Here is a 15,135-nt window from a genome sequence, read left to right as displayed (position 1 = left end):
TGGACAAACTATGCAACGGCAACACTCATAACATCGTTAACCGTCCGTTTGTATTTTAAATCGGCCATTATAAATACCAATACCGATATATCGGGAAATGCCTAATAATATAATAATAATAATAATAGTATAGTAATAGTAATGCCTCGATATTGACAAAACATCGATATATTTCCCAGCCTCACCCAGTGTTGCCTGCACCGATTCAGGTTTTTTCAATCGAAAGTACACACATTTATAGCGGTAAAGATAAACGTAAAAAATGGGCCAGAATTTTCCTTTAAGCATAATATTGTGATGTAAAAGGTGAGTTGGTGCAGTCCAATCCCACTGGAATGGTCTTCAAAACAGTAGTTTCTGTTCTTATGTAACCGGTTGCGTGTCGCTAATTAATAATCCTCCTAACTAGGAACTTTATTAAATTCTTGATGGAGAGGATGAAAGCTTCTGATCTGATCAGCCAGGAAGCTGAGATTGTTTTTTTCGGAGGAACTGACCATGAATTAATAAACTGGAAAGTAATGAGATCTATATGTCACTGCCAAGAATGCACCCTGGGACTAAACACAGTCTGGACTGGTTTGTCTTTCATTTATTCTCTCTATTTGCTTCTTTCAGTCTTTCACGTTGTAGACATCTTTTGCTACTAGAGAATCGCAGGCAAAATTATCCCCCAACCACTTATTTCCGTTCTGTCTTCATTTCATTTCTACCTGTTGTCATGTTTTTTTGACATTAGTCTTCCACAGCGCTGTTGAGTAAGGTCTCGCCATCCCACACATTTATTCCAGGATAAGAGAAGAAAATCGCTCTGGCTTGCGTGCATTTCTTTACAACCACAGTGATTTTGGGCGGCGCTAAGCTCCAGACACAACGGTGGCTCTGAAAAATGTTCTCGAGAAGGAACCCGTTGTGGTGGAACAAGTATAACCTGCAGTATGTATGGGAAACACTGCAGCCATATACTAGTTATTGACCTAGTCTTGTTGACACTGACAGGCATTTTATTAGTCCTCTGTGCAGCATGCACTAAAACTGAGCATGGTTTATTGATACTTGAATGTTTTAAGGGAGCGTTTATTTGTCGGGTAATCAGACTGTCTGAGCTGTAAAAGGAAGCTGCAGATTTCAAACTAATTGCTCTTATTAATAATGAATGTACCCAGCAGCAGTGGATGTACTGTAGTCACAGAAATGCCACACTTGGTGTGTGTGTGTGTGTGTGTGTGTGTGTGTGTGTGTGTGTGTGTGTGTTGTGTGTGTGTGTGTGTGTGTGTGTGTTGTGTGTGGTGTGTGTGGTGTGTGTGGGGGGGTGTGGTGTGTGTGTGTGTGTGTGTGTGTGTGTGTGTGTGTGTGTGTGTGTGTGTGTGTGTGTGTGTGTGTGTGTTCAATATAACATAATGCTATTGGCCAGTATTCATTTATTTTCCCAACACCAAACAGAACATAACTAGTTGCTTTCAACTGTTATACATGTGATTTTGCCTATATTCACCACAAATATTGATAACATGTCTTAATACAGGGATTTCAATCATATTGCCAAGCACCCACACACTGTTGTCAAATATGGCCATCATAATAGATAAAAAAATCGCCAAAGAACTTGCCCTGATATTTGTCCAGAATATTTCCATGAAATCAATCCTGAATGAGATAACAGACTATTATCTCTAAGTATAAGTGGGGCTGAAAAGAATTTTTTTTTAAGATATATTAAGGGTAGCCCATCAAATGTTATCTAGTCTCACATCACGATATCAATATAATGTCAATATATTCCCCAGCTCTATGTGAAACTCGCAAAAAAGCCTTTTAAAGATATGTTTGAGATCAACCATACGTGGCTTGTCCTTCTTTTCTAAGGGATAAAAAAGAGAGGAGAACAAGAGAATGGGGCCAGAGAGAAAAAGAGAGCGAGAGCAATGGGGGTAGATAGAGAGAGCGAGAGAGAAAGAGATAAATTTGATGTCAAAACACATTGTAAACCAAAAGTCAAAGAAAGAACAAACGCTATTGCTTGAGAGTCCCAGTCACATCTGGTCCGATCTTACATACCAGTTTGTCCCAAATTAGGGTGATGAGAGGAATATGGGTACCATCTTTTAACACATTTTATGTAAATGTATGTCACTATAGCCAAACATTTTGATCGTTACTAAATGAACCTTAAAAGTGGTAATTATGCTTTCATTTGCCACAGCAGATCCTGTAGGGAAACAAATGGAATTCATTGACAGTGAGTGTTAGGTATTAGTTTTAAGTGAATGGTGCTTTTTAGGATAGACAGGTATATTTAAAAGATGTAATACATGTCTGAAAAGGTTTGAAGTAATGTCACTGCTGGGGTTTCACAGATATTTCGCCTATTTCAAATTTCATGATCCAAACGCAAGATGCAAACACCTGAGAGCAAAGGTGTTGACGGTTCACAAAACAAGGAGGTGTAACTGAGATGTGTTTAGCTCTTTGTGGACTCGGTTATGAGTAAAAGCCCTAACACATAGCAAGGGAACGAGGGAGGTTTAATGCATGAGCAAAAGGGGGAGTGACAAGGATGAGAGAGAACGAGAAAAAGCAGAGAGAGGGAGGACAGGCTAGTTGCCTGGTGACCAAGGCAGGAGAGAGAAGGTGAAGAAAGAGAAGAGGAGGAGGAGGAGGAGGTGTGGAGTTGTTTTCCAAGTGCAAAGAGTTGCTGGTCACGATGGCACATCTGCTGCTGCCATCCCTCCCACTGTGCTCTCGCGGGCTCTCTGAGGATGGAGAAGAGGTGTTGGCACTCAGTCTTTACATCTTGTGCTTCATTGAATGATTTATGGTCAAACTGGCAGCCCAAATCACATTTGGGCATTTTCAGACTGTGCTCAGTTTTTGCAAAGTGCTGGCACAGGATTGGGTATCCAGCTTTATTCAACTAAAGCTTCCCAGACATCCCATTCTCACATCCAATCAAAGTGCTTTTCTCTCTTTGACACTACAATGTTCTGTTTCAACAGGATTACGTCACGTCACGGTTCCATCAAGAAAGCCAAGATTATCAAAAGACGTTAGCTAATGTCTGCTAGCATACCTACAGCCAGTTAGCTTTGTGTGTAACGTGACAAAAACCCACCCATCTCGTAGGAGCGAAGCTTAATATTTCATGCAATAAAATGATGGTTCAAAAGGAGCACTAACGCCACAGGTCTTATGTTGACGCAGATATAGGAAACTCCGAATGGCAGTTGTAATATTATTAAAATATAGGCTAACGTGCCGCTAATGTTAGCAAACATCGGCATAGCGTTTAGCTAGCTGTCTAAACTTGCGAAAAGCCGGAAAAAAAACACCTAAACTGTGTTTCACTGTCCCTCCATCATTATTATGAACATAATAAAGACACCTAGACTCTGTCGAGACCAAAAGCCATATTTGGCAAGACCGAGGCAAGTCCGAGTCCAAATACTAGCGAGTCCAAGACCATAGAAAAACGGTCTTGAGTCCGGACTCAAGTACTACATCCCAATACAATAGTAATCTTCTTCCGGTTCCTCCTTTCTTTTTTTTTATTCATCTCCTCCTGCCCCCTCGCCTCTTCTTTACACCCCCTCTCTTCCTCCTCATGCATCTTCTGGTCTTTTCTCTCCTCTTACCCTGCTTCTCCCTTTGTTCCTCCTCCTCTAACTCATCTCTTTTCCCCTCCGTGGCTGTGCAGTTTTCCTCTTCCTCCTCGTCATCTGAGGCCTCGTGACTTTTACGCTTAGGTCCAGCTGACGTGACTTTATTATAAGTCAAACAGAGACGTCTCGCTCTGTCACATACATAAATATCATCAGCCGGGTGTGTCTGCAATGTTAGAAACAACAAAATCCACACACACACACACACACACACACACACAGGCAATCTGCTGGAGGCTGGAGACTCATACATTTTTAAACGGCAGTGTTGTTCTCAGCCTGTTGTTCTCTCTCTTCATCCTCTGTCTCTTCTGCTCCCTCACTGTCTTTCTTTTTCCTCCTGCATTTCCTCCCTAAGTAAAAGGTCACATGTTGTTGTTTAGACTCATGATTAGATGCTAATGAATGGAGACTGCCCGTCCAAGAAAAACGAAGGCATACATTGTTTGTGAATACGTTGACATGTACCTTTTACTTTTTACAAATTAAATTTGAATTTTGAATATTTCTATATACTATATACAACCCCCTTTCCAGCCGTAACCTAACCAAATCTTAACTAAAGTTTTGTAAAATATGTAAAAAAAACTCACTTGTATCAGTTTTTGAGGGCGCTGACAAACAACTTTATACTGCTGATAGCTTCAAATCAGGAAAATATGGGTTATTTTAGAGGGTGTATTATGTCATTCATTCCTAGATTCACGCATCACACATACATACGTTAACTGCAGCCTACATCCGTCCCACATGATATCAAGGGGAAATACAAACCGAATGATCTTTACGTTGAGTCTAGCTGTATAAGTTTGATTGTGATTTGATGCTGCAGTCTTTCTCTATTTGAGGACAAGCAGTTGTCAATTTCAAGCAACGATTGGAAGAAGGCCATAGCTGCAGCTTGGTTAGCAACGGTATTTAAGTCTTTGGAGACCGCCCAAGATATGTCTGTCAGTGGGTGACAATCAATAACTTTGGTACATGCAGTACATTTGAATGGGTATCCAAAAAAGACCTGTTGGAAAGTCCTCCGGTGGTTTGAAATATTGGCCCTAAAGAGAACAAGAAACATGTTTTTGAAAAAAGCTCTAACCTGTAGGCATCAGAGGAAACTCTGTCTGCCGTATTTTTTTGAGTGAGACAGAACCGTGCTCTTTAGATGGACGTATAATAAAGTAGTTTTGAAGGAATGCAATTGCCATTAACTTTTCTTTCAAATCTTAAATTGAATTATAAAATGAATCCCATCATACCAAATCTTTGATTAAGTCATGTTACTTCATCACTGAAATAAAGCGAGACAACGGATCAGTGAAATGCATGTAAACGCATCACTTTACAGTAGAAGAAGAAGAAGAAGCAGGCACTGCAATGTCGAGGTGTATTTAAAGAAGACTAATGGTGTGTTCACGCCCCACGTGTTTCTGTGCAATAACAAAGTCAACGCAAAGATGCCGATAGACACAAATTCTTAGAAGGCAAAGTGAATGACAAAATGACGAAAATTTTGGAATTTGTGTCATTCTGGTATTCACATGAGTTCAAATATTGCCACTCAAGTGATTAAACACCCCCGCAAGTACGGCAACGGTCTGAACACATAAGAGTTGACTCTTGGAGACTTTTAAGGTTATTGAAAAGAAAAACAAAGTGCTAGATGAGCCAAAGTATTAGCCAGTTTTGACATGATGATGATGATGATGATGATGATGAAATATCCGGGGATCACCAACATTCACATAGACATTAAACGTGTACCAAATTGCATTGTTATCCATCCAAAGGTGGTCAAGACATTTTAGTCAACCTCGTGGCGGCACTAGAGGTCAAGGAAAACTGGACTATCTGACCGCTGCTCCTAAGTTAAAGCGCCCATATTCTGCTCGTTTTCAGGTTTCTAATTGTATTTCGGGGTTGTACCAGAATAGGTTTACATGGTTTTCAAAAAACACCATCTTTTTGTTGTACTGCACATTGCTGCGGATCCTGTTTTCACCCTGTGTGTTAAGGTCTCTGTTTTAGCTCCAGAGTGGGACATCTCCCTTCTATACTATCTTTGTTGGGAGTCCCACATGTCCAAGGCAGGATTAGCTGGGAGACTTCTTCTAGACGAGGGCCACTTGTGGAATACCTGCAGAACAGGGACAGGAAGTAGTTCTTTTGGAGATTATGATCAACTAGTGTGTGTTGTAGCAGTGTTTCGCCAGTGAGAACACGCTAGCATGCTACGGTTAGCCACCTTGTCTCTAGTGACGTAGAAATGTCAGATGTTGTACAGCTCACCCGGAGACTGAAGACAGAGGACATTCAGAAACCGGATCTCACTCAAAACTGCATGGATAGGTTTTTTTCCAAGTATGTATGCGTGTGGAAGCAGCAGAGACACAAAATAACACCCCAAATCCTAGAAAAAGAGATTTTCTTCTTTTAAGTTAAAGTTTCTGTCGCCCCCATGAGTAATTCTAAGTAATGAAAACAACCCCCACCCCCGGTCCACACAGTTGCTAACAGAGTTGGACTCTTTAGAAGAGGTAATTATCTTGGATTTTTGATGTCTTCTTTGTCTCCAAAGCTTAACGCTGCTGTTGTCCTGACTCAGCGGTGATGTGGAACACATCGCTCGAGCTTCTGCGCGCTGAAGTCGCCAGACTACACAAATAGTTCCTTATTTCAGCTTTAAGATGTCATTAATGAACATAAATGTTTGTACCAAAATTTCAAGGCAATCCATGTGGTAGTTGTTAGTTTTAGTTGTTTAACCCTCGTGTTGTCTTCCCGTCGAAATTGAAAATCAACACTTTTGTTGATGCTTTTAATCAACGTTTTTAACTTTTTCTTATGTTTTTGTCCCTTTTTTCAGCACATTTGACATTTCTTTTTCAACGTTTGTCACTTTTTTTGTCACTAACTTATTAACTTTAGTTTTACAGTTATTTTTGGAATTTATAGTCAAACCTGATTTATAGGAAATTGTACCTAATGTTTGAGTTAGAAAAGCAGAAATTAGGAATTATTTAGACTAAAATTAAAGGAATGGATGTTGATGGATAATCACAGACTGGAATATGTCAACTTTTAGTCAATACTATTTCAAAACCCCTTCAATTTTTGTTAAAATGCTATGAAATTGAATACGACGCCCCAAAATGAATTAAAGTAGAGATTTGTACTTGCCAAAGAGCGTTGTGTGGATCAATCATGTTATTTTGGGTAATTAAAAATAACATTTGATATAGGAAAACGAGTCAATTTGACCCGAGGACAACATGAGGGTTAAGTCTGGACCGACATTGACATGTAAAGCTTTTTTGTTTTTCTTGGAAATGGACTGACTGAGTTTTTTACTTTTCACCCCTCAAAGTGCTAAAATGACCAGAAATATTGAGGATAACTGCAGCTTTTTTAGTTCCTTTGTTAGGGGGCTCTTATTTCCTTCAAAAAACTCTTGTTTTAGAATTACATGCTGCTAATAGGAAGAATTTGAGTTTATTAAAATTCCTAAAACGCTGCATTTTTTTGCTGACCTTCTGTCATAATCAGTACATTTTATTTCATTAATCTCCATTAATGGATTTGCTGCTGACCGGAGCTGCGGTGTTAATCCAAAACAGGAAAGTGGCAGTTACATCAGCGGCAGCCATTTCTGCTGACTCGCTGATATGACCGCAGCCGGAGAATAGCGTGACTTTACGACATGATGATCAGCAGTCAAGCTATAATGGTCTCCATTGTTTTGGCGGGACACAACAATATGAGCGCTTGCTAAGTCCCATTTTGCCACGGTGTGTCTAAACAGTTAATACCTGTTCTTCTCAGTTTGTGAGACGCCGTTGTGTTCAGACTCAGCATGCTGGTCTCATGCAGGATGTCCCATTCCAGTGGTGACATAACCGAGCTTTTGTAACACAAACATAAGATTCTGTCTTCTATACTTTGCATTTCACATACGGTGGCGCTAGAGGAAAAATCATGGGAATCACCAAAAGTTATTGAAATCCATCCTCTTATAGCCCTGTCCCATTATTAACCACAACAGGACCAGGGTTGTCTGACCTTAGTTCAGTTCTTCTTTTACCAATTCAGACCGAGCCAGTTGACCCGGGTTTATCACTCGGATATGACCTGACTTGGGCATTGAGAATCGTTTCTAACTTGGAATTGTTTCAAAAATTACTATTCCAATGGTATTATTTGTTTATTGGAATTGTTAGGAAAATTTAGTTTGGAATCCCATCAACGATTCCAAATTTAACACAAGTAACTAAGTGGTTTCCATACCAACCAACATACGTTCAGGCACTAGCGTGTTGCGGCACTTCAAAGTGGGGCTTTATTTTACGTTGGAAAACCCAGTAAAACTCTAACTCACTATTGAATAAAAACATTTTTTTTTTTTCTTTTATCCTCTTATCTGTGTGTCTACTGGGACACAAAGCCTAAAAATGTAAAGAGGTGCAGCTGGGGAGGCAGCAAACTGATAAGCAAATGATGGACAGGTGTGCCAGGCAGGAAAACACACTGAAGACGCCTGGTGGACAGGTGAGGCATGACCACAGATGGTAAAAGTACTCACTTCCTGTACTCAAGTAGAAGTTGAAATGACAAAAACAAGATTTACACATCAAAAGAAGCGCAGAAGAGGCCAAAACGCATCTTTCCTGCAAGGAGATAGGTGTATAGCAGCATCTGCTAAGAAACTAATGTAAAACTGTTGGAATTTGTTCAAGTCCCCCCCTCCTGTCTGTCGCTAGCAATGATGACACAGTGAATAGTGACGATTCTCTCCGACCAATCAGCAGTCTGCAGGTTTTCATGTCACCTTTTGGCATCGCCTCAGCTCGCTTCAAAACCCTTGTCGTTCTCAAAGCAGTGCAATGGGACAGAAGGTAATTTTGACGGAAAATTTGGAGTGTACGGTTGGGGGTTCGATCCCTGGCCCTGCAGTCCCATGTCGACACCTTGTACGGCAGCCTCGACCACATTGTGTGACTGTGTGTGGGAATGGTGAATGGGCGCTTTGCTATGTAAAAGCGCTTTGAGTAGTCGTTGAGACTAGAGAAGCGCTACAGAAATACAGTCCATTTACATTTTACTCCACCCACTCTACTTACTGGCTCTTTTTTTGTTTGCCATTAGAAAAAAATGTGGATAGTATACTTGGTACCTGGTACATTTTTTTTGTTACAACCTCGGTCAAGGTTCCAGGCGAGCTGAGCTGATATTAAGGTGGAGTTACACCACTGCAGACCCCTGATTGGTTAGAGAGAATCGTCACTACAACTGTCACTTGTGCAACATGGGACAGCTTGCATAAAACCCGCCTTTTTTATATAACCTAGCTGCTGTCATGTTGCAATTTAAAAAAATTCTCAGCCCAGATGTTAAATTCTACCAGGCAGATAAGGACCAGAGGAAATATCTCTACTGCAGGTTGAAGTTGTTGTTTTATGTTGGACACCAGTGATTTATGTCTTTCCTGTGTCAGGCTGTTAGCATTTATTATAGACAGTTATGGAATACAGGTGCGCGCACACACACACACACACACACACACACACACACCACACACCCACACAACCACACCCACACACACACACACACACACACACACACCACACACACACACACACACACACACACACACACACACACACACACACACGGAATTACCACCATTCACGGTTCTGTTGTCAAAATTGATAGCAGTGATAAGTGTGGACAGGGGACTTTGTTAAACTGATGCCAGGTGTGTGTGGGTGTGGGTGGGTGGGTGGGTGGGTGTGTGTCTTTGTTGTGAGCATTAGTGCTCACTGTCAACTCATTTCCATCTCCATTTCAGCTGTGTATCTTTGCCCTGTACCAGAGAAAGCCATCCAATGTACCGTACTTACAAAATACACTTTTAAATATCTCTTTCTGGATCACTTGGAATTGTGGGAATTGCTGTCCCTGTCTTGGAGCAAGTCTTAGCAGATTGGTTTGAACCAGTTGCCCTTTTCACATTCAGCCAAAGGGGCGTACGGACACATGCACGAATTGTGTCCTATAAGCATTTAAGCATAGTAGCGAGGAAAAATATTCAAACTCAGTGATGTGAGTGGTTGTTGTGTGGTCTCAGTGAATCCATTGTTTCGCTCCAGTGGCCTGTCATGTATCAGCCTGCCCTCTTTGCATTTTTCCATTTTAAACAAATCATGTGTAACCCAATGAAAGACTGCACTATCCATGACATGGAGCGTCGTCCCTCTCCTGTTGATGGCGTCTTGTTAACCCCAACAACATTCACCCAGTGACAGACTAGACTGCTGCTGTTTGACTGAGTTCGCTTTTTACTTAGACAAACCTTCTGCTTTAGTTCAAATATTAAAATTAAAAATGTTAGAAAATAATTGTAATAAAGGTTAGGTTTGCTCTGCTTTCTGAAGGACCTAAGTACCATTGAAGGAAAAAAAAGAAGAGACCACACCTTTTTTCCCCACTACAAGCAGCATGTAAATGCAGTTCTATGAGTTTTTTTCTTTTTTTTACATTGGGTTAGTGGCTGTGTTTTTGCCAAAGAAAATGTGTACTTATTTTGGTTGTCACTACTACTGACTAGATATTCTTGTTTTGCCAACACTACCCTTTGCTGTTGTTGGCGGCCTCTTCGCCCCCTTCCCTCGACTTACGGTTCTATAGATCCAGTATAGTTGGCAATTGTATTCATTGGTAAAAAGCCATATATACGGCCACTCACACCTCTGCTGTATTGGCGTTTGCTCCTCCTCCCTTCAGGTCATACTGTGTCATAATGGACGATCCACACTTCTTTAAGGGGATGTGGGGTTCCTCTTCAAGCAGACGATGGCCGTGACCTCTGCCCAATGAGCCTCAGGCCCGATCATCTGAGGGAAGGGCTTTCTGACAGCCCGTGTATGAACTGCAGCAACATGCCTCTGACATTGAGGGCTGCTAGACTGGCGCAGGTTGGGTCCCCGGTGGGTGACCTTTTGTTATACCTGTGGCTGCCGGCCCAACCTAGACATTTGAAACCTTGGATTGTGGCTTCTGCTGCAGCTCCCCCGTCCAGAAAAAAAGGTAAAGTCTTGTATTAAACTCTTCAGAAGTGGGCTGATTATGTGCGGAGCTGGACTGGACTGGGTCTTAATCTTGGCAGATGGCCGAGCTTTGAAAGCCATGCACGATGCGGCAAGAGCTGGGCTGGAGCATCCCTCATTGTGTCTCCTGATGAGGTGCTGTAACAGATGCCCTCTTACCCAATTTCAAGGCACGGAAACCATTCTCATATGGGCTTACAATGTGGGAGCTTGTGCTGTCCGTATTGGACCTAATGTTTGCCCTGTCTGCTTCTCTGCAGGTAGGGAGTGTTGAGGCTTCCACAATCAGGCTTAATGACACGTCCTTGTTCAGGGAACTTGGGTGGATGATGTCCTTCCTGGTGCAGACTCCGGCGCCAGGTATGAGTTAGGCGCTGGAGTGTACCGTTTGAGCTTGTGAGACCAGGCAACCGTTTTCTAGTCTCAGCAGAAGCATGCCTCCCCCCAGCAGACCTAGGGGCTCCCTGACTGCCCCTTGGGCCTTTTAGCTACCAATGGGTTGTTCCGCTGGTTGTTGTCCTCAGCATTCTGGGCAGCGGCCGGCCAGGAACTTTTGTGACGCTACACGCTTCCCCTACACGATCTCGAGCCCCAGATCCCGTCTGTTGTCCCCCCAGGGACCCTAGGGGATGGGGGGCCAGAGACTGAGACCTCTGGGTCGTCTGTCGGATACTTTTCCATCAGCAGCTTCGTCGTTGGGATGCTCAAGCTCTGGACCCCTGAGTGGTTGCCACCTTAACCCACTGGTCCAGTTCCATATCATGTTGACATGCTAGGCTTGCTGGCGGCACTGTGGAGAGTCACACTGTATTGTCCCTCTTCTTGACGGGGGTGCGTAGGTTGCATCCCCCTAGAGCCCCAAGATCCCAAACATTGGGTGCTTGGAGCGCTGTGTTGAGCCCTTGCCACAGGCAGGGCAGAAATGTCAGTTAAGACTGCATTCCTGCTGGCCATTACCTTGGCAAACTGGAGTCCGAATGGCTCGAACTGCATCCCTCCCCCCCCCCCCCCCCCCCCCCCCCCCCCCCCCCCCGCACACCCTTCATCATTACCATCTGGACAAAATCAAGAAAAGATGACACAGTAACTACAATATTCCAGACCACACTACAAAATAATAACAAAATAGACAATAACCAAAACAATCGTTTCCATGGGTCGTCACATAGCATCACGCTAGAAAAGGTGCAAATAATTCACGGAGCTGGAGCCAATAAATACCCGTAACTACTGCAGAGTCATTTGCCCCGGGAATTAATGCAGATTGTAACATTTTCCACTGCAGAAAAAAGCTAGATGTTAGTCGGCGTTACTGTTTTTTTGTCCAGTGGGAAAGGGGTATTAGTGGAGCTGTTGAATGGAGCGTTTGCTTTTTGGATTCGCTTGGTGTGTAAATGTAAAAGTCTTCTATATTCAAACCAAAAGCTTAATGTACCAGATGACAACATGGTATGTAAGCAGAAGCTCTGTTGCTCTTGCTTCACCTAGCAAAATAAACAAAACACCAGCAACAGTATGAAAACAACAGTATGAAGGCCCTTAAAATATATAATTATTAAACCGCAATTTCCCCACTGTGGGACAAATAAAGGTTTTTCATATAAATTATCTGGTGAATATATTTTTCCATTTTCAAGCAGCCCTACACGTAGATCAAGTCTGGAATCATCTTAAAGAAAAGAAAGAACAGAGAGAAATGAATTGATTCTAATGTAACAGAATATTATCGTTTCCTTGCAGAGGCAGTGATTAACCGACATGGTAACCAACATGAGCTGCGTGATGCTTCACATGCATCCGGACACATGTTGACTCCCAACCAGCTGAGAGGACACGGGGGATATTTGCTCTTTAATTATTTTAGCTATTGCAGACATATCTGTGCAGCAACACACACTTATAATTTCTTTTATACCGTCCAAATCAATTCATTTGAATGGAATCCCTACATTAATGCATTCACTTGCGTTGGCAAAGTAAAATGTTTTTTGTTGAGTTCAAATTTGTTGAACTTTAAAATGCCAATTTGTGCCATTGACCAGATAAAGCTGTCTTGACGGTGCTTTGAGAAAACAGAGAGCCAGAGAGTTCAAAATGGAGTAAGCTAGTTTAGCATATTAGCTGTGATGCACCATTATTTTGTATTCTTCCCTCTCCTGTTGGATAAAACTGCACAATTGCTGACACTTATGAGACAGGAGTCAATGGTAGAAATATGTCTTTTGAATAAACTGTGCGGAATGAACTGTTCCGTTAGCGACAGAGGTTGGGAATTGATAGCCAGCAAGCTTGCTAGCTGAAAGAACCCCTCCCCCCTCCAGCAACTCTTAAAGTTGAATGACTTAAGGATGGGCAACACTAAGAAATGTCATGTAGGAGTAAATTGCCCAGTAAGTAGAACGATTTTTATATTGTTACTCACTAGCGCTAACGTGTTCCCAACTGGCTAAAAGGTTAGCGGTTAGCTTGGCAGTTGGCCTACATTAGTGTACCAACTAGCCCTGCCAGTAGTAACTATGTCACCAAGCTACTAAAACCAAATGTTTCACAAAGACAGCCGAGTTGAATGAGTCACCGGAGTTTGTTTGTAAGAAGTCATTGTGAACCATAGACAGTATAGATGGACACGCGTCTCAACTTCCTTATTATGGAAAAAAGGCGGGTTTGGAGGGGAAATGCAAGGTTCTTCAGCCAGCCACCAGGGGACGATTGAGATATTTTAACTTCACTATCGGGACCCTCTCGTATCCCTCGGTTCAAATTGACCCGTGACTTATTTGGGGTTTTAAAAACAACACTGAAATAAAATGTTACTTCATAATCTATTAACAAATATTGCCTTCATCTCAGTTTCAAACAATTGAGATAACATACTGTACACATTTAGGGAATGCAATCAGTCTCTACTAGAACACAATTAAAAATGGAATGTGATTCGGTTTTTGTCATAAAGTTATAACTCATGTTAAAATTATCTTGGAAAAAACATAGGAGGTTATATCCAAACTAATTTTCTGAATTGAGTCAGGAATACATGTTTATCACAGTAAATAAGGTAAGGCCGTTGATTTCAGGTAGAAAAAATAGATGCTAGTACCTTTTTTCTTCTTGGAAAATTGAATTGGGTCAATTTGACTCGAATACTTTACAAGGGTTAATCTTTATGCAGTTCTATGGTGTAAACCAAATATGGACCAGGACTGCTCTGCGCTGCTCTCTGATGCTCCGAATGCTGGCAGTTAAATGGTGTTCATTCAAAGTTAGTGTAAAACAACCTTTTCCCATGTAACGGTTTCTTTTGTCAGTTTATTTATTTTTATTTATTTGTTATTGAATCGGATAGTTCCTGATTGAAATCCTGATTTTGCCACTTTTAATCAGCATTTCTTTTAGGTGAAGGTGTTGTACGGCTGCTTGTGTTGGGACATCATTTAACAAGAAAATCCTAGTTATTTGGCTGCACCCGCTGATATTTACCCCAGCCAATGAGAATATTAATAGCTGGTAAAATAAGTTAAAGTTATGTTATTGTTATTACATTTTTAATAAATCGTTTCATTTTGACCATGTGGCCTTAGCAATAAATACGCCGTTCTTAAATGTCGCTCTCTGTGGTTTTGGCTTTAGTCGACTAAGATTTCTTTAGCTGTCATTTTTTATGCTGGTTCATGGTTAATTACTCATTTCCAAGATACTTATGAGCACATTTCTGATGAACACACGATTTCAAGTGTTGCTTTTGCAGGATTAATTGTGTAGAAGCTCAGCTTTACAGGTAGTTAATTAACTACATTTATGTTGTGCTTTTCTAGTCTCAAAGCGCACATCTCTGTCGATTTACATCAACGACTCGATTAGTTGATACAATCATGTAAGTGTTGGTCAACTAAAAATTTCTTTAATCGAGGACAGCCCTAGCAGACTGAAACAAATAAATAAAATAGACTGTAGTTGGGCAGAACTGCTGTGGTAGTATTAATATTCTCATTGGCTGGGGTAAATATCAGCTGGTGCAGCCAAATAACTATGATTTTCTTGTTAAATGATGTCCAAACACAAGCAGCCGTACAACACCTTCACCTAATTGAAATGGAATACCATAATAGGGAAAACCTGCCGCTGCTCCACTGAGTGAGCATCGATTAAGTAGTACTATTTATAAATCCTTTCTGAAGCAGTGTTTTGTTAGATGTCGTAGTAAAAACACAGACTGCTTTTCCTCCATTCAAGAACTACTTGGGCTTTTCCTTTTATCGTTTCTTCCCTACTTCCCAGTGTACTGCTGTCAAACATGCACGCACGAGCACATCCTCCACCAGCATGACCTGAGGCGGCCCTGCTCTTGCTAACTGGTGTGTGTGTGTGTGTGTGTGTGTGTG

The 15,135-nt window shown here is 41.6% G+C and overlaps 1 protein-coding gene across 1 annotated transcript in view; it reads left to right on the top strand.

The window, feature by feature from the left end:
- Nucleotides 1–15,135, top strand: part of rab27b (RAB27B, member RAS oncogene family) — a gene marked incomplete at its 3' end in the record, with an annotated part of 70,012 nt that overhangs the window by 12,987 nt on the left and 41,890 nt on the right.

This window comes from Etheostoma spectabile, chromosome 16 (assembly GCF_008692095.1).
Source record: "Etheostoma spectabile isolate EspeVRDwgs_2016 chromosome 16, UIUC_Espe_1.0, whole genome shotgun sequence".
Taxonomy (NCBI): domain Eukaryota; kingdom Metazoa; phylum Chordata; class Actinopteri; order Perciformes; family Percidae; genus Etheostoma; species Etheostoma spectabile.
This window is presented reverse-complemented; position numbering and strand designations above follow the sequence as displayed.